The following is a 25041-nucleotide window of genomic DNA, read 5'->3' on the forward strand; positions in this document are numbered from 1 at the left end:
GGATACAAAATCAATGTATAAAAATAATTTCTATACACTAACGATGAACTGTTAGAGAAACTTTTAAAAGTAATCCCACTTAGGGGTGACTGGCTGGCTCAGGTAGCAGAGAGTGTGACTTTTGATACCAGGGCTGTAAGTTCCAGCCCCACATTGGGTGTAGAAATTACTTAAAATCTTAAAAATAAATAAAAGTAATAATAATAGAATACCATCAAAAAGAATAAAATACATATGACTAAATTTAACCAAGAAGGTGAAAGATCTCTACAATGAAAACTATCACACATCACTCAAAAAACTGGTCACAAATAAATGCAAAGATATTCCATGTCCATGGATTGGATGAATCAATATTGCTAAACTGTCCAAACTACCCAAAGTGATCTAAGATTTTATGCAATCCAGGGGTGCCTGGGTGGCTCAGTTGGTTAAGCATCCAACTTCAGCTGAGGTCATGATCTCACAGTTTGTGAGTTCTAGCCCCACGTTGGGCTCTGTGCTGACAGCTCAGAGCCTGGAGCCTGCTTCGGATTCTGTGTCTCCCTCTCTCTCTGCCCCTACCCTGCTCATACTCTGTCCCTCTCTATCAAAAATGAATCAACGTTAAAAAAAATTTAAGATTTTATGCAATCCCTATCAAAACTCAAATGATATTTTTCACAAAAATAGAAAAAAATAATCCTAAAATTTGTATGGAACCACAAAAGACCCTGAATAACCAAGGAATCCTAGGAAAGAAAGCATCATGCTTGCTGATTTCAAATTATATTATAAAACTATAGTAATCAAAATAGTATGGTATGGGAATAAAAACGTATCAATGGAAGAGACTAGAGACACTAGAAATAAAGTCATGTACATATGGTCAATTAATTTACAACCAAGAAACCAAGATATAGAAGGGAAAAGGATAGTCTCTTCAATCAATGTTGCTGGGAAATCTAGATAGCCACATGTAAAGGAATGAAACTGGACCCTTATCTTCCACCATACACAAAAAAATCAACTCAAAATGCATTAAAGACTTGAATTTAAGACCTGAAATCATAAAACTCCTAAAAGAAAACACAGTGGGTAAGCTCCTTGACAGAGGTCTTGGAAGTAACTTTTTTGGATATGACACTAAAAGCAAAGGCAACAAAAGCAAAAACAAGCAAGTGGGACTACATCAAGCTAAAAAAAACTTCTGCAGAGTAAAGGAAACAATCAACAGAGTGAAAAGACAACCTACAAAATGGTAGAAAATATTTGCCAGTCATATCCCTGATAAGGGATTAACTACTAAAATATGTAAGAAAATCCTAAAATTCAATAGCAAAAAAACCCCCAAGTAAACCAATTGAAAAATGGGGAAAGGACTGAAACAGACATTTCTCCCAAGAAGATATACAAATGATCAAGGGATATATGAAAAGGAATCCTAAACCTCAAAGAAATACAAATCAAAACTACAATGAGATATCACCACACACCTGTTAAAATAGTTATCAAAAAGACAAGAGATAAAATGTGTTGGTGAGGATGTACTATTGGTGGAAATATAAATTCACGCAGGTACTAAAAAAAAAAAAAAAAACCAGAATGGAGGTTTTCAAAAAAATTTAAAAACAGATTGAATTTTGACCCTTTTAATAAATGTATACCCTAAAAAAATTAAAAATACAACTATCATATGATCCAGCAATCCCACTTCTGAACATATACCCAAAGAAAATAAAAAGAGGATCTTTATTTTTTATTTTTTTAAATCTTTTTAAAAATGTGTGTTTATTTTTGAGAGAGGGAGAAAGCACGCATTAGCACGGGAGGGGGCGGGGTGCAGAGATTGAGGGAGACAGAGGATCCTCAGCGGGCTCTGTACTGACTGACAGCAGTGAGCCTGATGCAGGCTCAAATTCATGAATGGCAAGATCTTGACCTGAGCCAAAGTCAGACGCTTAATTGACAGAACCACCCAGGCACCCCCCCTTTTTTAAGATTTTACTGTTAAATATTCTCTACACCCAACATGGAGCTCAAATTTATAATCCCAAAATCAAGAATCACAAGCTCTATCAACTGAGCCAGTGAGGTGCCCCCAAAACAGGATCTTTAAGAGATCATCTGCACTCCCATATTCATGCAGCACTAACCACAATCACCAAGATACTGAAACAACCTAAGTGTCTGTCAATAGATAAATGGATAAAGATCTATATACAATGGAATATTATTCAGCCATGAGAAAGGACATTCCACAGTTTACAACAACATGAACAGACACTGTAGACATCATGCTAAGTGAAGGAGGACAGAGAAAAACAAATGTTGTATGATCTCACATGTAGAATCAAAACAAAAATAAAAACAAAAACAAACTCATAGGCACAGATAACAGATTGGCAGTTGCCAAAGGTGGAGGTTGGACTAAATGGGTGAAGGTGCTCGAAAGTTACAAATTTCCAATTGTAAGATGAAAATGTTAGGAGGGGTTAAGATGGCAGAGAAGTGGGGGACGTGGGACTGGGCTTTCCTCATCCCTCAAACACAGCTATATTGAGGTCAGATCACTTGGAATACCCAGGAAATCGATCTGTGGAATGGAGAAAGGATCTCCACTGTTGGAGGGAGACAGCATGGCAGGTGTACAGTGTGTGGATGTGAGTTGGGGGAAAGGAAAACGGTGGTGCCACAGACAGGAGGGAACTCTTTTCATGGAGAAACAAAAGGGAGAGAAAGCAGAGGTTGAGAAAGTGTGGCATCCAGTTCACACAAGAGGAAATCTCTAGTGACCATGGAATTGGGAACAGGAGGTTGAGTGCCACAGGGGTCTTTGTGTTGCAAAGAACTTTTGGAGCACAAACTCTGAGGTTTTAGAAGTGAGCAACTTTCTCTGGAGGGGAGCTGCGGTGCCTGGTCCCTGGGGTACAATCAGAGAGAGGCTTCCCCCTTCCTGGAGTACTTTTAGAAAAGGGTATATTGCCTCCCTAATAAAAGACCCTGCAGGCACCAAAGGCCTTTCATCAATAGGGGACAGAGGCACACCCAGAAGGAATTTAACTTTGCTGCCTTTAAAGGTGCTACACTATTGATTCTGCAAACTATACAGGCATGGGACTGTTTTTCAGGTTCAGGGGGCTTCAGACAGCGTGGAGAGATTCTACTACAGTGGAGGGGGGCAGATCTATGCAGGGGCAGGTCCTTTAAGACATCAGGTTTTGAATCCCAGCCGCGTGCCAAAGAAAAAAGCAGGAGAGTTGTGGCACTGGGCAAGCTGTCTTTGCCATTCTGTGATGGCTGCTAGAACAGTGAGAGCTGTGAGATCACCTGTCCAGGGATGAGAGATTGGGGTGGCACCATTTTCCCCCAAGACAAATAGAGTATAACTTCAGAGAGCAACACAATGGCCCCCAATGGAGGTGGGACCTGCATACACCAAACCACACACCCTCCACCTCCCCCATCACCCCACCCTCCCCCACCATGTGCCTGGAAACTGCTTATTTACTGGGACAAGACTTACTCTGAGCCAACACAGCAGGTGTCTCCTCTAGAGGACTAGCACAGCCAGCACCCCCCATGCACCAAGTGTACTGAAAATCGAGTGCTTCAAAATGATACCTGTAGTTCTGGTGAAAATAGGACAAGGGTTAATTCTTTTTTTTTTCCTATTTTTTCTTTCTTCTTACTTTTTTCTTTTGGAATCAGGCTCATAGTTTCTTGTTTGTTTTTTTCATTTCCTTTTCTCTCTCTCTCTCTCTCTCTTTGGATCAGGCCTTTTTATTCTTTTCTTTCTCTTTCTTTCTTCCCCTTTTCTTTGGAAAAACCATAAGTTCTTGATTCTCTGTTTGGTTTTTCTTATTGTTGTTCCCTTTCCTGTTCTCTTTTTTTGGGTTCTTCCCCCCCTTTTTCCAGGCTTACTTCAAAAAAACGAATCAAAGCACACCTAGTTAAAGGTCCAAACAGTCCCCACTGCAATCAAGGATGAGCTCTGCAGTAGACTGACTGGTGGGAAAGAGCAGTGAAAACACAACAGCAGAGTGCACACAGCATATACCAGAAACACTTCCTGAAGGGCCAGGCCCCGGACAGTGTATGACTCTCAGAAGTACACTCAGGTGCAGGGAACATAACAAGCTTTTAAAACATGTAAAAGACAGAAACTTAACCAAAAGGACCAGACAGAGGAATGCAATCCAAAAGAAAGGTCAAGAAGAAATCACAGCCAGGGACCTACTCAACACAGATATAAGCAAAATATTTGAACAAGAATTTAGAACAACAGTAATATGACTAATAGCTGGGCTTGAAAAAAGCACAGAAGACATCAGACAACCCTTGCTACAGAGATCAAAGACCTAAAAACTAGTCAGGCTGAAATAAAAAAATGCTACAACTGAGAGGCAATACTGACTGGATACAGTCACAACAAGGGTTGAAGAAGCAGAGGAAAGAAAAGTGATACGGAAGATAACATTATGGAAAATAATGAAGCTGAAAAGAAGAGGGGAACAAAATTATTAGATCACAAGGGGGAGACTTAGAGAACTTAGTGATTCCATAAACAAAACAATATCCATATCATAGAAGTCCCAGAAGAAGAGTGGGAAAAAGGGACAGAAAGTTTATTTGAACAAATTATAGCTGACAACTTCCCTAATCTGGGGAAGGAAACAGACATCCAAGTCCCAGAGGCACAGAGAACTCCCCTCAAAATCAACAAAAACAAGTCAGCACCATGACATATCATAATGAAACCTGCAAAATACAAAGAAAGAATTCAGAAAACAGCCAGGGACAAAAGGCCCTTAACCTACAAGAATAGACATATAAGGTTAGCAGTAGACCCGTCCACTGAAACTTGGCAGGCCAGAAGGAAGTGGTAGAAAATATTCAATGTGCTGAATGGGAAAAAATATGCAGTCAAGAATTCTTTATTCAACAAGCCTGTCATTCAGAATAGATGGAGTTTCCCAGACAAACAAAAGCTAAAGGAGTCCATGACCATTAATCCAGCCCTGCAAGAAATTTTAAGGGGGACTCTGTGAGTGGAGAAAAATAAAAAGAAGACCAAAGCAACAAAAACTACAAAGAATTAGAGAACATTACCAGAAACAACAGCTCTACAGGTAAGAATGGTAAATTCATCTTTCAACAATATTTCTTTTTTTTTTAAGCCAAGTATTTTTATTTAATACATTCTAATCAAATAGTAACAGCAGTAAATAAACACTTTGAAAAACAGGCAGGTATCCCCCTATCTCTGGAAGAAAATTAAGTCGAAGTATTCTACCTGGTCACACAATTCAAGGACAACTTGGAAATTTCTAAAGCCATTTCCCAAAAGTCAATGGCAACAGGTTGGGATACAGCTACTTCAAAGGATAAAATGCCTGTATCTACATGGTTTTATTAACAGGGATTGAGTTGCATCTGTAGAGCACAACCTTCTTGTCTTTAGCCTTAAAGGAAAAAACAAAGCCTTTTCCATTTGCACCAGTTTGAAATATTTCTGAAATAAGGCTCCCTTAAAATGGATTACTAAGGTACTCATGAGAGAGTTCATATATGTAGTAAAAAGTCAAATTCAGGATTTCCTGGTCACTTTTTTGGCTGATTTGGTTAATTGCATAAAAAGAAGGATAAATACTCACAAGCAGTATCTGTTTAACGAAACACCTAGGTACATCCAGAATGCAAAAACAGAAAATGTCCTCAAGTAGACTCTGATCACCAGGCATGTGAAATTAAAGCTAAGCCTGCATCAGTTTGTTGCTTCTATTTCTTCAGTGGTCCTGCGTGGAGTTCTCTCTCTACTACCAGGGCCTGGGCCTTCCACCTAACAAACAGAAACCTGGGGAAGGCAAGGCATTCTGATAAAATGTTCCTTCAGCCTCCACTCACGGCATTTTGCTTTCAACTTAAAAGGATCTGCTGGTCTTGGTCAGCCTTAGGAAGGGAAGCATCACTCAGGTGAAAACATTTGGGGAAACTTTAAATACCTAGCTACCTCCTCACACATTTAAATTAGATGGACTTCAGCTGTTTTTAGAATTCCGAATAGTTATCCAGAGTAGTGACTCAAGTTTTGGTTCTTTTATTTTTTATTTTATTTATTTTTTTAACATACCTGCATTCGGAGATACTTTATAGGAGGCATGTTTAGAAAAAGAGAAACACTTATACCTGGAATTTATATTCTTCCAAGTAATCTTTTAGTCTTGTTGGTAAAGGCAGTCCCCAGATGATACTGGTGCATCTCCATAACGGAGAGTCTACAGAGATGCTGCAGAGGCAGGGCTGATGTGTAGAGCGATTTGGTCAGATAAAAGTGAACGGTGTCGTTCGAGGGCGCTTCTGGGCCTGTCCGCTTATCCTTGCACATCTGAACATAGTAGTCGATCAGATTAACCACAGTGTCAAACTGTTTAAACTTGGACTTGAGACATATGATATACAGTCCAACCTGAATTTCCCATCTTGGTATTCGATTCTCAGATTAGTTGGTCCAGCTGATCTTTTAACAGATATTTTTAGTAGGTGGTCTGAATGAGAGCTATCTCTAATCAAGAAAGTTCTTTCTGGTGCCTTTTTAAATTTCTCCTTGGCTTCATTAACAGTCATACTTCCCCAGTACCAACCTGTTTGACTGAGTTCCTATAGAGCCTTCGCCAGACGTGCCGCCTCCAGGGACGGCTCTTCCGCGGACCCTGAGGTCCCACACTGGCTCTGCGTCCCTTCCACTCCATTCCCAGAGGACTCGAGGCACCGTAGGGTCATGGGAAAGGGGTCAGGGCAGCAAAAACAAGTAGCTGCCCATGCCGGGACCAGAGAGGGGCACGCGTCCTTCTTGGAAGTCAGTGACAACCCCAAAACGAGTCTCTGGGGGATATCCGAATTGGTGGAGGAGGAGGGGATGCGGAGCTTCTGGTTTTTCCTCCCCAGATCAAAGGTGGACGGATGGCAAAGTCCCCCGCAGGCGCGGTCACGCACAGTTTGCCTGCTCTGACTGCTGAAGGGGTGCCCTTACCTATGCACTCGGGTGGTGCTGGACAGCCAACCTCGGTGCCTGGAGTCCCAAGAGCTCTCCTCTTGGCGATTTCCCCCGCAGGGCTAGCGCCACAGGGAGGGAAAAACAGATCCCAAATTTCGATAACCATTTTTCTTTGAAATACTATTCTATTGCATCACTTCTCAAAAGCTTGAAAGGTCAATGGCCACTTTCAGTTGAAGCAGGGGCTCATCTTTCAACAATATTTCTGAATGTAAATGGACCAAATGCTCTAATCAAAAGACACAGGGTATCAGAATGGATTAAAAAACAAAATTCATCATGGATAAAGATGTGGTGTGTACACACACACACACACACACAATAGAGTATTACTCAGCAATCAAAAGGAATGACATCTTGCCATTTGCAACTACATGGATGGAACTAGAGGGTATTACACTATGTGAAATTAGAGAAAGACAAATATCATATGACTTCACTCATATGAGGACTTTAAGACACAGAACAGATGATCATAAGGGAAGGGGAGCAAAAATAACATAAAAACAGGGAAGGGGACAAAACATAAGAGATTCTTAAATATGGAGAACAAACAGAGGGTTACTGGAGGGGTTATGGGAGGGGGTATGGGCTAAATGGGTAAGGGGCATTAAGAAATCTACTCCTGAAATCATTGTTGCACTATATGCTAACAAATTTGGATGTAAACTAAAAAAATAAAATTTAAAAAGAAAAAAAAAACAAACAAAACCCACAAAATTCATCTATATGCTGCCTACAAGAGCCTCATTTTATATCTAAAGACACCTGTAGATTGAAAATGAGGGGAGATGGGGCGCCTGGGTGGCGCAGTCGGTTAAGCGTCCGACTTCAGCCAGGTCACGATCTCGCGGTCCGTGAGTTCGAGCCCCGCGTCAGGCTCTGGGCTGATGGCTCGGAGCCTGGAGCCTGTTTCCGATTCTGTGTCTCCCTCTCTCTCTGCCCCTCCCCCGTTCATGCTCTGTCTCTCTCTGTCCCAAAAAAATAAATAAACGTTGAAAAAAAAAAATTTTTTAGAAAATGAGGGGAGGGAGAACGATCTATCATGCTAATGGATGTCAAAAGAAAGCTGAAATAGCCATACTCATATCATACAGACTAGATTTTAAAACAGACTCTAATAAGAGAGGAAGAAGGGCATACATCATAATTAAGGGGTCTACCCATCAAGAAGAGCTAACAATTGTAAATATTTATGCCTCCAAATTGGAAACACCCAAATATTAAAGAATTAAAGACAAACATAAAGAAACTCACTGAGGGGCAGCTGGGTAGCTCAGTTGGTTAAATGTCCAACTTCAGGTTAGGTCATGATCTCATGGTTTGTGAGCTTGAGCCCCATGTTGGGTTCTGTGCAGACAGCTCAGAGCCTGCAGCCTACTTGAGATTCTCTATCTCCCTATCCCTGCCCTCCCCTGCTCACCCTCTGTCTCTCTCTGTCTCTGTCTCTCTCAAAAATAAACAGAAAGAAAGAAAGAAAGAAAGAAAGAAAGAAAGAAAGAAAGAAAGAAAGAAAGAAAAGAAAAAAGAAAAGAAAGAAACAAACAAACTCACTGATAGTAATGCCATAACAGTAGGGGACATTAATACCCCACTTACAACAACAGATCATCTAAGCAGAATTTCCACAAGGAAACAATGGCTTTGAAAGACACACTGAATCAAGTGGACTTAAAACATACATTCAGAACATTTCATCCTAAAGCAGAATATACATTCTTTTCGAGTGCACATGGAACAGTCTCCAGAACAGATCACATACTGGGTGACAAATTAGCCTTCAACAAGTACAAAAAGACAGATCCTACCATGCATATTTTCAGATCACAATGCTATGAAACTTAAAATCAATCACAAGAAAAAATTTGGAAAGCCCTCAAATACATGGATGTTAAAGAACATCCTACTAAAGAATGAATGGGTTAACCAAGAAATTAAAGAAGAAATTAAAACAAAACAAAACATGGAAGCAAATGAAAATGAAAACACAACAGTCCAAACCCTTTGGGATGCAGCAAAGGCAGTCCTAAGAGGAAAATGCATTGCAGTTGAGGCCCATCTCAAGAAGCAAGAAAGGTCCCAAATACAAAACCTAACCTTACACCTAAAGGAACTAGAAAAAGAACAGCAAGTAAAGCTAACACGAGCAGAAGAGAATAAAACAAAGATTAGAGCAGAAATAAATGACATGGAAACAACAACAAAAACAGTAGAACAGATCAATGAAACTAAATGCTGGCTCTTCAAAAGAATAAACAAAATTGATAACCCCCTAGCCAGACTTCTCAAAAAGAAAAGAGAAAGGACCCAAATAGACAGTCATGAATGAAGAAGAGAGATATCACAACCAACACCACAGAAATACAATCATAAAACAATACTATGAAAAATTATATGCCAACAAACTGGGCAATCAGAAATAAATGGACAAATTCCTAGAAACTCACACACTACCAAAACTGAAACAGGAAGAAATAGAAATTTTGAACAGACCTATAACCAGCAAAGAAATTGAATCAGTTATCAAAAATCTCCAAACAGATAAGAGTTCTGGACCAGATGGCTTCCCAGAGGCATTCTACCATTGATTTAAAGAAGAGTTAATACCTATTCTTCTCAAACTGTTGCAAAAATAGAAATGGAAGGAAAGCTTCTAAGCTCATTCTATGAAGTCAGCATCACCCTGATTCCAAAACCAAAGATCCCACTAAAAAGGAGAACTACAGGCCAATATCACTGATGAAACTGGATGCAAAATTTCTCAACAAGATACTAGCAAATTGAATCCCATAGTATGTTAAAAGAATTATTCACCAGGACCAAGTGGGATTTATTCCTGGGCTGCAGAGTTGGTTCAATATCCAAAAACCAATCAACGTGATACATCACATTAATAAAAGAAAGGATAAGAACCATATAATCCTCTCAACAGATGCAGAAAAAGCATTTGACAAAGTACGGCATCCTTTCTTGATAAAAACCCTCAAGATAGTGGGAACAGAAAGAACATATATCAACATCATAAAGTCCAGGTATGAAAGACCCATAGCTAATATCATCCTCAATGGGGAAAAATGAGAGCTTTGGCCCTAAGGTCAGGAACACGACAGGCATGTCCACTCTAAACACTGTTGTTCAAAATAGTACTGGAAGTCCTAGCCTCAGCAATCAGACAACAAAAAGAAATAAAAGACATATAATTTGGCAAGGAAGAAGTCAAACTTTCACTCTTTGCAGAAGACACAACACTTGATGACACGTAAGTCCCAAAAGACTCCACCAAAAATCTGCTAAAACTAATACATGAATTTAGTAAAGTCATAGGATATAAAATCAACATACAGAAATTGGTTGCATTTCTATATACCAATAATTAAGCAGCAGAAAGAGAAATCAAGGAACTGATCCCATTTACAACTGCACCAAAAACCCTAAGATAACTAGTAATAAACCTAACCAAAGAGGTAAAAGATCTGAAAACTGAAAACTATAGAAAGCTTATAAAAGAAATTGAAGAGGGGCACCTGGATGGCTCAATCGGTTAAGCATCTGACTTCGGCTCAAGTCATGATCTCATGGTTCATGAGTTTGAGCCCCATCTTGGGCTCTGTGCTGACAGCTCAGAGCCTGGAGCCTGCTTCAGATTCTGTGTCTCCCCCTCTCTCTCTGCCCCTCCCCACTCGCACTGTCTGTCTGTCTCTCTCTCTCTCAAAAATAAATAAACATTAAAAAAAAATTAAGAAACTACAGAAAACACAAAGAAAATGGAGAAACATTCCACACTCATGAACTAGAAAATTAAATATTGTTAAAATGTCTATACTACCCAAAGTAATCTGTACATTCAATGCAATCCCAATCAAAATAGCACCAGCATTCTTCACAGAGCCAGAATAAACCATCTAAAACTTATATGGAACCACAAAAGACATCAAATATCCAAAGTAATGTTGAAAAGAAAACCAAGCTGGAGGCATCACAATTCTGGACTTCAAGCTGTATTACAAAGCTATAATCATCAAAACAGCATGGTCTGGTACAAAAACAGACACACAGATCAATGGAACAGAATACAGAACCCAGAAATGGACCCAGAACCTATATAGCAAACCAATCTTCCACAAAGCAGGAAAGAATATCCAATAGAAAAAAGATGGTCTCTTCAGCAAATGATGCTGGGAGAACTGGACAGCAACATGCAGAAGAATGAAACTGAACACTTTCTTACCACCATACACAGAAATAAATTCAAAACGGATGAAAGACCTAAATGTCAGACAAGAAATCATCTAAATCCCACAGGAGAAAACAGGCAGCAATCTCTTTGACCTCAGCCACAGCAACTTCTTACTAGACGTATCTCCAGAGGCAAGGGAAACAAAAGCAAAAATGAACTACTGGGACCTCATCAAAATAAAAAGCTTCTGCACAGTGAAGGAAACAATCAGTAAAACTAAAAGGCAACTGATGGAATGGGAGAAGATATTTGCAAATGGCATATTAGAAAAAGGGTTGGGATCCAAAATCTATGAAGAACTTCTCAAACTCAACACCCAAAAAATAAATAATCCAGTGAAGAAATGGGCAGAAGACATGAATAGACACTTTTCCAAAGAAGACATCCAAATGGCTAAGAGACACATGAAAAAATGCTCAACACTCATCATCAGAGAAATACAAATCAAAATCACAATGAGATACCACCTTACACCTGTTAAAAGGGCTAAAATGAACAACTCAGGACATAAGAGATGTTGGTAAGGATGCAGAGAATGGAGAACACTTTTGCACTGTTGGTGGGAATGAAGACTGGTACAGCCACTTTGGAAAACAGTATGCCGGTCCCTCAAAAAATTAAAAACAGAACTACTCCACGATCCAGAAATTGCACTACTAGGTATTTATCCAAAGGATACAAAGGGCTGATTTAAAGCGGCACATGTTATAGCAGTGCTATCAACAATAGCCAAATTATGGAAAGAGCCCAAATGTCCATCAACAGATCAACGGTTAAAGAAGATGTGGTGTGTGTATATATATATATATATATATATATATATTCCGTTGTGTATATATATGTATATATGTACATACGTATATATGTACACACGTATATATGTATATGTATATATATATTGCATTGTGTGTGTGTGTGTGTATATATATATATATACATATATATATATATATATATATATATACATATATGGAATGTTACTTGGCAATGGAATATTACTTGGCAATCAAAAAGAATGAAATCTTGCTATTTGCAACAACATGGATGGAAGTAGAGTGTATTATGCTAAGTGAAGTCAGAGAAAGATAAATACATGATTTCATTCATAGGTGGAATTTAAGAAACACAACAGATGAACGTAAGTGAAGGGAAGGGAAAAAAAAAGATAAAAACAAGAGAGGGAGGCAAACCATAAAAAACTATTAAACACAGAGAATAAACTAAGGGTTGCTGGGAGGGAGGTGGGTGGGGGTATGGGCTAAATGGGTGATGGGCATTAAGGAGTGCACTTGTTGAGATGAGCACTGGGTGTTATATGGAAGTTATGAATCACTGGGTTCTACTGATACCAATACTATACTGTATGTTAACTAACTTCATTTAAATTTAAAAACATGAGTAAGTTATAGAAACTTGATGTACAACACAGTAATTATAGTTAATAATACTGTATTACACACTTGAAAGTTACTAGAGAGAAGATCTTAAATGTTCTCACAAAATGGTAATTATATGAAGTGATACAGGTATTAGCTAACACTATGGTGGTAATCATTTTGCAATATATGAGTATATAAAATCAGCATGTTGTACACTTTAAACTTTCATAATATTATATGTCAATTATATCTCCATAAAGCTGAGGAGAAAAACTATACTAATTATGCTGGGATAACAAAACATGTAAAAATAAACAGAGGGGCATCTAGGTGGCTCAGTCAGTTAAGCATCCGACTCCTGATTTCTGCTCAGGTCATGGTCCCAAGGTTTCATGAGTTCTAGTCCTATGTCAAGCTCTGTGTGCCAAGTGTGAAGAGCCTGCTTGGGATTCTCTGTCTCCCTCTCTCTCTGGCCCTTCCCCACTCATGCTCTATCTCTCTCAAAATAAATAAACTTTAAAAATAATAAATACATACATACATACTTACCAAGGACCAACTATGTGCAAAGTGACTAAGGACTCAAGAGTAAATGAGATAAACATAGTCTCTGCATTCTTGGAGTTTGGAGTCTACTAATTATTAATTAATTTCACTCTGTCTTATAGGAGAGAGACTTAGGCAAGAATCAGATCATTCATGATCCTACAGGCCACAATAAAAAGTTTGAGTTCAATCTAAATGTAATGAGGAGTGTGACATGACAAGATAGATGATTTAAATGCACCAAGTATATCAGGAATCACAGACTTTTTATTATTTTGTAGAGTTAACATTGATTAATTAGACTTAGAGCCTCCATGCCAAAACAAAAGCAGCAGCAACAATGATACACAGCAATGATTTTCAAAGTTTTGTCAAAAGGAATAGCACTTTTCTTTTTTAATAAAACATTTCTTGGGACACCTGGGTGGCTCAGTCAGTTAAACGTCCGACTCTTCATTTCAGGAGTTCATGATCTCACAGTTCATGAGCTTGAGCCCCATGTCAGGCTCTGTGCTGACAGCAGGGACCTGCTTGGGATTCTCTCTCTCCCTTTCTCTGCCCTTCCCCCATTTGCACATGTGCCCTCTCTCTCCCTCTCATTCTCTCTCTCAAAATAAACATTAAAAAACCATTTCTTATGCCACATTAAATAGAAACATTAGTAATGGAGCCACTTTAAGATGGCCTGATTTCATAGTCACCTCCTTCAGTTCTTTCAGGAAAAGAGTATGGAAACACAGCTAAAGAATTAAGAACATTGGCCTAGAAATCAGAAGATTTGTCCTAGTCCTGACAATGACTTCACAGCAAAGTAACTTTGTGCAAGTTGTTTGAAGTCTTCAGTCTCAACTTCTCCTTTATTAAAATAGAGATAAATCTGACATGCTTACCACACACAATAGTAGTGTGGATCAAAAGTGATAGTGTTGGGGGCATCTAGGTGGCTCAGTCAGTTGAGTGTCAGATTTCAGCTCAGGTCATGATCTCATCTCAGGTCATGATCTCACGGTTCGTAAGTTCAAGTCCTGAATTGGGCTTGTTGCTGTCAATGCAGAGCCTGCTTCAGATCCTCTGTTCCCCTCTCTTTCTGCCCCTCCCCTGCTCACATGTACCTGCTCTCTCTCTCCCTCCCTCTCAAAAATAAATAAAAGATTAGAAAAAAAGAAAAAAAGTGATAATGTTGAAGGGGGAGGGTTGTCACCAACCAGACTATCAACTGGAAACTACATATTTTATTGCTTATGAAATAAATTCTTTTTGCTTGATTGATGTCCAAATCATATTGAACAATTAAGGCCCCCAAGCATGAATTAAGTTTTGCAAAAGGTCAAGGCAATTTATAAACTGGTAGATGTGGGGGTACCTGGCTGGCTCAGTTGGCAGAATATGCAACTCTTGATCTTGGGGTTGTGAGTTTGAACCCCACATTGGGTATAGAGATCACTTAATAAAATCTGAAAGAAAGAAAGAAAGAAAGAAAGAAAGAAAGAAAGAAAGAAAGAAAGAAAAGGAAATTGGTAGGTGTGGCATTAAACAGACACCATACATTTACTGAATCCTATGAGGTCCCATGCAATGTTATAACCAATTGCAAAGAATAACCAAATTTGGTTTTTAACGGAAAATGTTATTTATCTTTTAATTACTTAGTGAGTTACAAAAAGTCAATGAGTTAATAAAAGAGTAAATAATATACTCTCTTAGATTTCTCAATGCTTTCAACACATTAAACTTATTTACTTCCTATAAATCACTGAGTTAGGTTGTATTTGTCCTTAAATATTTCATCTCAACTATCCTAGCTTCAGATACGTTAGATTCTCTCTTTTTAAGAGGAGAAAGTAGGTGATGCGCATTGAGGAGGGCACCTGTTGGGATGACCACTGGGTGTTGTATGGAAACCAATCTGACAATAAATAATTCTTTAAAAAAAAAAGGAGAAAAGAAATACCTCAAAGATAGAAATTCTCAAGCAGTTAGACAATGCAAAATAACAAATCTCCAATGCAGTAGTTATAGAGACTGTGTGTGTGTGTGTGTGTGTGTGTGTGTATACATGCATATAAACATATATATATATATATATATATATATATATATATATATATGGCAAGTTGGATAGACCTATGGGGCTGGAGTTGTAGAAATGGGGCATGAAAGTAGATAAGAACAAATGAATGAGTGAATGAATGTGAATTAAATAGCAGAAAGGCCTGAGATGGACCAAAGATGATACTGTGCCACGAACTGAGGAATATTATTAACTTGGACCTCTACAATTATGGCCAAAATAAATAAATGCACAGTTACAGAGATAAATGCACCAAATCTTATAATTTAAAATATCAAATTCTAAATGAATGATTGGCTCAATATTATCAATCTTTCTTTTTAAAAGATTTTTTAAAAAGGGTAATAGTTTTAGAAAATATAGGTACATAAAATAAATGTTGATAGTCATGAGAGAGACACCCAAAAAAAAAAAAAGAAAAAAAGACTGGCTTTTTCCATGGGTTGGTTGTTTTTTTTTTTTTTTTTTTTTCAACGTTTATTTTTATTTTTGGGACAGAGAGAGACAGAGCATGAACGGGGGAGGGGCAGAGAGAGAGGGAGACACAGCATCGGAAACAGGCTCCAGGCTCTGAGCCATCAGCCCAGAGCCCGACGCGGGGCTCGAACTCACGGACCGCGAGATCGTGACCTGGCTGAAGTCGGATGCTTAACCGACTGCGCCACCCAGGCGCCCCGGGTTGGTTGTTTTTTAGTTGAGTGAGATGTTGTATTTCTGTTCTGTCACATGAAAAGGCATCAAAATTAACTTGGCATCACCAAACTATACAACTCCTACCAAGTACACACTTTTCAGTGTATTTGAAAACAAATGCCTTACTCTCACTATTGAAAAACAGCCACAGAATAATTGTATATTTTTGAAAGAGAGAGAGAGAGAGAGAGCACACCAGTGCATGGGGGAGGAGCAGAGGGGGAGGGAGAGAGAAAATCTCAAACAGGCTCCACACTCAGTGCAGAGCCCAACTCAGGCTGGATCTCACAATAGTAAGATCATGACCTGAGCTTAAATCAAGAGTTGGTTACTTAAATGACTGAGCCACCCAGGCACCCCCAAATAATTGTATTTTTAAAAGACATTTTACAGAGGTTTCTGGGTGGCTTAGTGGGTTAAGCAACCAACTCTTGGTTTTGGCTCGGGTGTTGATCTCAGGGGTTTGTGGGATCAAGCCTTCCCACCCTGCACTGACAGCTAGGAGCCTTCTGAAGATTCTCTCTCTCCCTCTCTGCCCCTCTCCCATATATGCATGCATTCTCTCTCTCTCAAAATAAATAAACTTAAAAAAAAAAAAAAGACATTTCACATAGTCAAAAACATGTAATTCTAAAAGTGCGCAAGCTTATTTGAATTTTATCTCTATTGAAAAGTGTACTTCTCATTCAGAGTGACAAAATGAAATACACTCATTCCGTGCTACCATAATTCTCATTTATATCTTATCTTTTAACTTTCTATCATTGACTAGATTTTTTAAAGAAAAACAATTTTCTGATAGTAAAGAAAAAAAAAAAACTAGATTTTTTATAGCTCAGGCCAAAACTAGTAGAAACTCAGGTTACTCTTAAGCAATAAAATTTCAGTAGTTTCACTTTGGATGACAAACTAAAATAGTGAACATTTTACATCATGTTATTCTTCACTGAAAATGTATTTAATAAACAAAAATGAAATCGCTTCTAAATAGTATTTTTGCATGTGGTAAAAAAAAAATACATAACATAAAATTTACCGTCTTAACCATCTTTAAGTGTACAGTAAGTAGTATTGAGTATATTCACATGGTTGTGAAACATCTCCAGAATTTTTTCATCTAGTAACACTGAAATTCTCTATCCATTAAAAAACAAATGTTTGATGGAAAAAGTGTTCACATATATTCTATAAATACTGAAATGTATCACCTTAAGTTTCTAACTGCTTAATCCTCAGATTCTTTGTGGATAAAACAGTGTAACATCTACCTCATTCGGACTGCAAGATGATGATGAAGTTATTACTTTAATATCTTATTTTCCTTAGGTCATTCAAGTATGTTAATAGTTTATTAAGAAATTATACATTAACCCTTTACCTTTTTTAGATGACCAGATTTTAAAAGTAATGATTGATATTTTCATAGAGTATAATTATTGCCTTAAAGAAGTAATCACAACAGTCCAGGTGATTGCAAAGCCAAATGAATCTTTGGCAATATCCTATGGAAAAGTATCTTTACTTATGCCAAGCAAGGGTGAAAGATTTCCTGGCTGCCTTAATAAGCTTCAGGCAGTAATGCTTATCCATTTCAAGTGTTCCAGTAACCATTCCAGTAAAGAACTTTAAAAAATAGAAACTCATCTACCTTATCCAAACACAGTTCAGTTAATGTGATTTTTTTTCCATTTCCAGGTTTCAACACATCTATAGAAGAAGCCATCATCCAAGTTAGAACATATCCTTTCCCCTTCCTTTAGAAACAATGAACCAGTTATTTGTAGATTACTTGGGAGGGATAATATCCACGACTTTGCTTCTCTCCTCCCTGTTGGTTCTATGTAACTTGGGAAGATGATAAGATAAAACCCAAAACAGAATTTTCTTATATTACAACATTAATTTAAATAGAAAAATGAGAAGTTCTATCTTCAAGGATTTAAAACTGGTTCCAAAAGATCGTCTTTGAGGGGTGCTGGGTGAGCATCGGATTCTTGATTTCAAGGTCATGATCTCATGCTTCCTGGGTTCGAGACCTGAGTCAGGCTTGGGCTCTGCACTGATTAGTACCAAGCCTGCTTGGGATTCTCTCTCTCTCCCTCTCTCACTCACATTCAGCGCCCCCTCCCCCCAGCTTTCTACCCTCCTCCCCACAGGTAAATAAACTTAAAAAAATGGTCTTTGATTTGATCTTATGTCAAATCAAGATTATCTCTGATATCATTCACTTATGTGAATTAGAAAGTCTTAATAGTAATCCTTACAAAGCTACATCAAAAGTAGAAAAACATAATCAGAACGATAATATAAAATTATTTTAAACAAGAACATCCCCAAATCAATGATATATGATGTTAAACCATTTGGCTCTTCAATTTTTTCTTAATTCTTTTTTCTCAGTTTGTAAATATGAAAACATAGTTCTCTTTTTTCAAAATAAAGTGGTAATCCATGACCCATAGTATGGATAAATACTATATAAACATGTATTAAAAATTACTGGCCTTGGGGCGCCTGGGTGGCGCAGTCGGTTAAGCGTCCGACTTCAGCCAGGTCACGAACTCGCGGTCCGTGAGTTCGAGCCCCGCATCAGGCTCTGGGCTGATGGCTCAGAGCCTGGAGCCTGTTTCCGATTCTGTGTCTCCCTCTCTCTCTGCCCCTCCCCCGTTCATGCTCTGTCTCTCTCTGTCCCAAAAATAAATAAATGTTGAAAAAAAAAAAAATTACTGGCCTTTATGGAACAAAGTTATAATTTATATTCTGGAATTCAACACATGCAATAAATACTGATGCCAATGTACTCTGTAAGTTTACTCTTAGTATCTTGTAAATAATGTGCTTAATTTTTAATTTAATTTTTAAATAAAATACTTTTACTTTTACATGTTCAACTTCCTATCAAAACTCTACCAAGATTAAATGGAATCTCTCAAACTTAATTTTTTGAACTAATCTCTACATCACAATCTACCAGAAGAAATGACAACTTGCTTGTTTTTCCTGTTTTGTTGCTTTTTATAAGAACTTCCCTTTTTACAGGTACAATAAATTACATATGCAAATAAATAAAAGCAAAACAAGCAATCTGAACACTGTCAAACCACAAAGCTGCTTTTGGCATAAAGCTCTGCAGCCTGGTTACTTTGAAAGATTCATATATAAGAAACCCTGACTACAGGTAAAATTGAGTTTTATGCAGATACACCTATCACTAAAATAGAATATCTTATGCCCTTTGTAGTTAAAAAAAAAAAAAAAAAAAAGCACTCCCTCCAGTCAGCTATTTTAGCAGCCTAATACATTGCTATAAGTTATCTCTTGTCATTTTAGACAATTAGGAAACAGCACATTCAAAAAGCATTCAACTTCTGCCTTTAAAAAAGTTAAATGAATAATTCTCTCATAACTGGAAGAAAAGAGGTCTTAGAAAGTAATTCTAAATTATAAGACCCTCCAATTTGGATCAAAATATTTAAATTTCTAAAATATTCTAATAAACTTGTTAAAATTGTAGCCTTCTTTGTCAAGCAAAATAAATACATCTAGAATCTCCCAATAATAGACAAAGGTCTTCCTGAGTTCATTTTAAAGTCAAACAACAAGATAAAAATATTATCAATCAGCAAGATAAAATACTATCAGTCACCAACACAATATATATATATATATATATGTATATATACACACACATATATATGTGTATATATGTATGTGTGTGTGTATATATATATATATATATATATATATATAAACACCCCAACAATCTCAGTATTCCATTGAATGAAAAATGTAACTTGGAAGTCAGCCAGAGGAGAACTAGTCATATAGTAGTAGACATAGAGGGAATAGAGAGGGCTCCCATGACTTTCAGACATCAGAAAAATGAGTCTCCTTTGCTCATAATAAATTATGATTATAGGGATCCCCATCAATACATCAACAGCTGGAAGGGAAGGTCAGAAACCCCCAATTCAGCCACACAAGTAGTAATTCATTAGACTTAAAATTGAAATATTCTCACTGATAAGCTATATATTTCACATAATATCAGTTTATTAGAATTTACCTAAAGTAGACTATTTTATTTAAAATCAAACAAGTTCAAGAATTGTCCTTTATAGTGTCTTCCAACTTTGCTAATGGATCTTATTTGTTAAGAAATCTAAGTAATTATTAACCCTAGATTTTTACTGATTCCTTTCCTCTTTCTATATAACTCATTCTGATCTGCCCAAATGTCACAATTTTAGGCAGCATTTGCCAGTAGCAATATAGCTTAGGAAACTGAAAGATCTCCCAAAGCATGTGACAGTGGCTATATTTTGTCAGAATAGGGCCTGAGCCGAAATCAAGTCAGACGCTCAACTGACTGAGCCACCCAGGGCCCCAAGAATGATATTTTCTGATTAGAATTGATAATTTAGACTATTTTATTTGGGCTAAAGCTACTTAAATGAGTTGGTAGATAACACGGAGAAGCAAAATCCTGTTACTTTGTACCTGTACCTGTTACTTTGCCTTTATAATTTCTTCAACACATAGGTAAAAAGATCATTGTTTAATTTATGTATTACTTCCACAATAATGGTAAGCAAGAAAAAAAATGTAATAAAATAGACAACATAGCAAAGTATCTCAAAGCCATCTTTAATAATTTAAAGGCCTGGTAAACCTAAAATAAGATATTTTTCACCTTGGTTTTTGTTTAGTTCAATGCAAGCATCTCCCTCCCTCAACTGTATTTTAAATGACAGCAGGCTACTACTACACAACATAAGTAACTTACATATTTCAAAGTTCCTAGCCTTGGCAAGAGGAGAAGCAAAACAGATAATAAGAAGTATATCCATAGTATAAATTCTTACTATGCACCATATAAGCAACCAACCAGCAAAGGTAAATGGACTTACTACATACAGAGCCTCATGAATTTAAGTAGATTTTTCTATATTTAATAAGCACTTATAAAGAAAACATTCAAAGATGGTAGGCTATACAATCTTTAAGCCAGGACCATCATTGCCTCTCCAATCAATAATTGGTTACTTTCTAATTCATATCAAGACCACTGCCCTTACTGGAAGATCTTTCAAATAAATGCCACTTTATTCAAGTTCCCACAAGAAAAATCAAATTGACCTGCATATGCTCTTCATTGTTGATTTTACCTGAATGCAAGCATTGCTATATTAATGACCAAGGGAAAGTACTTTGGGATTTTGCTTAGAACAGCAATGGTTGTAAACTTTAATTCATCTCATGCTGGATGTTGTGAATTATATAAAATACATATTGACAAAACTTAATATATCTTTTAACTATATAACAAAAAAATAAATAACAACCCTAATCCTATCAGTTACATTTCAAACCTCCAATAAAACAGTAATGAGACTTATGTAAAAGGCAATTATGCTATGAATGATATGTTACACAGGACTTAATCTAACTTATACTTTAAAAATTAACTGAAGGTGCGCCTGGGTGGCTCAGTCGCTTGAGCGTCTGACTTCAGTTCAGGTCATGATCTCACAGTTCGTGAGTTCAGGCCCCACATGGGGCTCTGTGCTGACAGCTCAGAGCCTGGAGCCTGTTTCAGATTGTGTGTGTGTGTGTGTCTCTCTCTCTGCCCCTCCCCCGCTCGCGCTCTGTCTCCCTCTGTATCAAAAATTTTAAAATAAAACAAAATAAAAATAATAAATAAAAATTAACTGAAATATATTTTTAAATAAGTAATAATATGGAATTAGTGTTTTACAAATATTTCACAACATATTTTGTAAACTTGCCTGTTAACAGTGCAAAAGTGTTAACAAATTTTATTGTGAAATGTTACATAAAAATGGAAGATCAATAATAAACCATACTTCATATCATTTCAATATATCCATTGCTTTCCTCTGAGCTTATGTTTGTCCTGTTAAAACTAACAAAACATATTTATCAACTCATCTGTGCGTTATTACATCTGGGTAAAATGGAATTGACATTTTTTAACATCTCGGATGATTTATTTCCTGTTTTCACAAGGGTAGAGAGTAAACTCTGTTCAAGTTACTTCCCTGCTTAAAAACCTTACAGTGAGGGGCGCCTGGGTGGTGCAGTCGGTTAAGTGTCCGACTTCAGCCAGGTCACGATCTCGTGGTCTGTGAGTTCGAGCCCCGCGTCGGGCTCTGGGCTGATGGCTCAGAGCCTGGAGCCTGTTTCCGATTCTGTGTCTCCCTCTCTCTCTGCCCCTCCCCCGTTCATGCTCTGTCTCTCTCTGTCCCAAAAATAAATAAACGTTGAAAAAAAAAAAAAAAAACCTTACAGTGAGTAGCACCTGAGTGGCTCTGTCTGTTTAGCAGCTGACCTCAGCTCAGGTCATGACTTCACCTCAGGTTATGATCTCACCGTTAGTGAGCTCCAGCCTTGCATTGCTGTCAGCACAGAGCCTGCTTCAGATCCTTTCCCTCTCTCTGCCCCTCTCCCACTCATTTACACTCACACATGTTCTCTCTCCCTCTCTCTCTCTCTCTCTCTCTCTCAAAAATAAAGTAAAAAACCTTATAGTGGATCCCAAATAGCCTCAGGATGAACACAGAATTTGTTAGCTTTCAGAAGCTTGCCTTAGCTGATCAATGTAGCTTCCCCCACCTCTCCAAAAATCACCCCTCTCCACCCACACAACTAAAGTACTAATGAAACTTTGTTTCTAGAAAACTTCTTTACAAGATGACAGAATCAAATAGCGTCCCCCTATTAACACCCGCACATACAAAATTAGCCAAGTAAAAAATCTCAATTTTTCTGTACCTAGTCTTTTCTCTGCTTCCTTTCTCAAGTGAGGCTGTCCACATTTGATGTCTCCACCTTCCTTCTTTATATTCACTTCCTTAAAACACTGCATGCTAGCTTAGGTCCACTCCAGTGAAACTATTCTCCCTAAATTCACAGATAATCTCTTATTCTAAAAATTGGACCCTTGTTTAACCTCCTCATTCATTCTACTATATAGCTGGCATAACTCAGTAACTCAGGCCTCCATTCACCAAAGTCCCCTTCCTTGACCTCTGTGACACCAGTCCTTAGGAGTTTCCCTCTCATCTCCTTGGTATTCCTTTTCAGACTGCCTCAAATTCCTCTTCCACTTGTCCCTTAAATATTCCCTAAAGTTCCATCTGTGGTCTCTACACACTTTCTCCCTGGACATTCCCATGAAGGATGATTTCATTCCCATCTCACGGCTTTAACTGATTATACTAGTGAAGAAAATTAGGCCATGTATAAGGAAGAAAACCAATTTCTGCTGCTAAATGTTGAGGGTCTGAAGGTGCACAGTATGTGTGCAGCTTCTGGGGTGCTGGTGAAGTTTTTTCTTGATGTGGGTATTTGGTCATGCTGGTGTGTTCAGTTAGTGAAAATTCATCAACCTGTACACATATGATATGGGCACTTTTCTTGCATGAATGTCATACTTCAATAAAGTTTTTTTTTGGGGGGGGGCCACAAGTGAATGAGGGTCAGAGAGAGAAGAGGAGGAAGAAAGATAGAACTGGGGCTCACCCAAAGCAGGGCTCATGCTTACCCCAAGGGGGGCTTGAACTCATGAACCATGAGATCATGACCTGAGCCAAAGCCGGATGCTTAACCCACTAAGCCACCCAAGCACCCCTAAAGTTGTTTTTTTTTTAAGAGACAAAGAATGAGCTATACCTGAGTTCAGATTCCTGGTTTGACATGTGTGACTTGGCTAACTTACTTATTAAAGCTTTAGTTTCCTCATCAAAATGGAGATAATACTACCAATTTCACAGCACTGGTTAAAGAATGACATAAAATATAAACAAAGGTGTCTGGCACAATGCTTGAAACACAGGTACCTTATGCTTACAAGTGTTACTTCTCTTTCCCCATCCTTTCTTGATTTTGTACCTCCAGCCTAGAAACCTCCCTACACTCCCAGCCCAGCTCAAGAACGACACATCTGATTTCCTCTGAACATGCTCCATCTCTAGGTATGAATGGCACCTCAAACTGAACTCATCATCTTCTTCCTTACACCTCCTATCTGTTGTTCCTTCTGTAGTCCCTCCAAGGCTATGAATGAAACTTCTATCCATAATTACAGCCATCTTAAAAATTCTAATGTTTTCACATTTAAGTCACCAAGTCCTCTGTATTCTATATCCTAAGACATCTGCTGGACTGCCACTAGAGTAGAAACATGATGTATTATTACCACAGCTTACTTATTACAATAGCTTTCTAACATTTCTGTCTCACCCTTTACCCCACCTTCCATATTACTTCCAGAATGATTCTTCTAAAATGTACCTCAGATGATGTCACTTTTCTGCTTAAAATTGCTTCTCTCTCAGGTCAAGCTGTCATTCAAGGTCATTCTTGAAATAGCTCCTGTTTAACTAGCCAGACATATCTGGCAGCCTATCTTACACCTATTCTACAGCATATCCAGTCATACCAAACTTTCTTATAGTTCACCGAATATAGCATACTCCTTAATACTTTCCTGCTTCTGTACATGTTTCTCTCACTTCCTAGAATACTCTTTACTCTGTGCCCCCATAGAACTCAAATGTGGCTAATGCTTATTTCTTGTTTAATAAACATCCTCTTAGGAATATCTCCTGAGAATATCATAGCCCTATGCTGGATTCATGCCTCTTTTCAGAATTCCCATGCACCTTCTACATACGCATAGTGCTTGTTTCCTAGCAAGGTAACATGAGTTCCCTCATGTGATTGCTTCAGCTGCACATAAACTTAAAAAAAACAACAACAAAAAAACGGGACCAATAGTTGAGTCCCATCTGGAAAGTAAAGTCCTGGTGGGCAGAGACTGCATTGTTATTCAGATCTGATTCAGAAGGATCAAGGTAAGCTGACAAAGAGAGACAGTTAACATTTCTTTCATTTTTTTTTTTTAAGTTTATTTATTTATTTTGAGAAAGAAGGAGAGCAAGAGCATGTGAGCTTGAGGGGGTTAGGGGCAGAAAGGGAAAGAAAGAATCCCAAGCAGGTTCCACACTGTCAGTGCAGAGCCTAATGCGGGGCTGGATCTTATGAACCATGAGAT

The 25041-nt window shown here is 37.9% G+C and overlaps 1 protein-coding gene and 1 pseudogene across 2 annotated transcripts in view; both read right to left on the reverse strand.

Annotated features, from left to right (window-relative positions):
• Positions 1-25041, reverse strand: part of SSBP2 (single stranded DNA binding protein 2) — a 312057-nt gene that overhangs the window by 275044 nt on the left and 11972 nt on the right. The gene's annotated exons all lie outside the window — the stretch shown is intronic.
• Positions 5341-7019, reverse strand: LOC124518626 (suppressor of cytokine signaling 2-like; annotated as a pseudogene).

Source organism: Lynx rufus, unplaced genomic scaffold, assembly GCF_022079265.1.
Source record: "Lynx rufus isolate CCGP_SWC_20201006 ecotype Redwood Valley unplaced genomic scaffold, mLynRuf1.p SCAF_1, whole genome shotgun sequence".
Lineage (NCBI taxonomy): Eukaryota > Metazoa > Chordata > Mammalia > Carnivora > Felidae > Lynx > Lynx rufus.